Raw genomic sequence first — 1,049 nt, 5'->3', positions numbered from 1 at the left:
ATTAATTCTTATGGGTGCAAAAATGCTCATATAATAGTCCCAGTACTTCTAACAACATACAATGATGACACATTTCAGGGTTGATTTTGTCCCCTTTTACTTTAAAACATATCTTAAAACCTGGAAGAGTGCTATTTGTCAATGAGTTTATTAAATGAAAATATTGTACAGGCACATATAAAAGGTGCATACGTTAAAAAATACTTGAATGACCATAACCAATACTTGAGCTGAGTCAACAAACGTATTGTGGTCAGAATTTACCACTAGATGGTGCTGCTTTGCTACAATTGTTGCAGAAATCAACGTTGCTATACTTTTTTATTATTATTCTAACAAACAACGGTCTTGCAGACACACAAAATTCAGCAATGTTCAGGTCTTTTTATTCAGTAAATCAGAGCAGATTAATGCCAATCCTATAATCATTCATTTGTTGCATTTTTAACCTTTAGTCAGGTGTGCAGAAAAAGTTGGTCGTTGTTTTTACTACACTGTTTCTATTTAAGGAAAGGATATTAAATTTAAAAAAAAGACTTGAATAAAAAATGTGTACCAAGCATTTGATTTAACATAAGTAGGAAAGTGTGAACAAAAGATAGGGAAGAATGAGGCAGCTAACAAAAGCCACTTTAGAGGTCACAATCTGTGATTCGCTCTAGCATAAAACAAGTTATTTATGCAATAATTGTGCATTAAACTGGTTGTGTGACTTGTCTGAGTCATGACACAAAAACAGCACAATTAGCTTTTGTTTAAATCTTTAAAACCTGTTCAAAATTTGTCGAGCTTACACGTGCAAGTCTGCACTCAGACCGTATATTTTATTTGCCACCTGCGAAGGTTGCAGCAAACTATAAATTCTATAAATTCAGGTTCCATATTTACGTTGGTTTAAAGATGTACACAACCTGTGTTCAATTCCAGGTGGGATTCCCTGAACCTATGCCAAGAATGAACCAAACGCCTTGACCTCTGACTCGTGTGGTGTTAATCTTGTTCTATACCAGTCCACACACACACACACACACACACACACACACACACAC

The sequence above is a fragment of the Austrofundulus limnaeus genome, unplaced genomic scaffold (genome assembly GCF_001266775.1).
Source record: "Austrofundulus limnaeus strain Quisiro unplaced genomic scaffold, Austrofundulus_limnaeus-1.0 Scaffold57, whole genome shotgun sequence".
Lineage (NCBI taxonomy): Eukaryota > Metazoa > Chordata > Actinopteri > Cyprinodontiformes > Rivulidae > Austrofundulus > Austrofundulus limnaeus.
Note: the sequence above shows the minus strand (reverse complement) of the source record.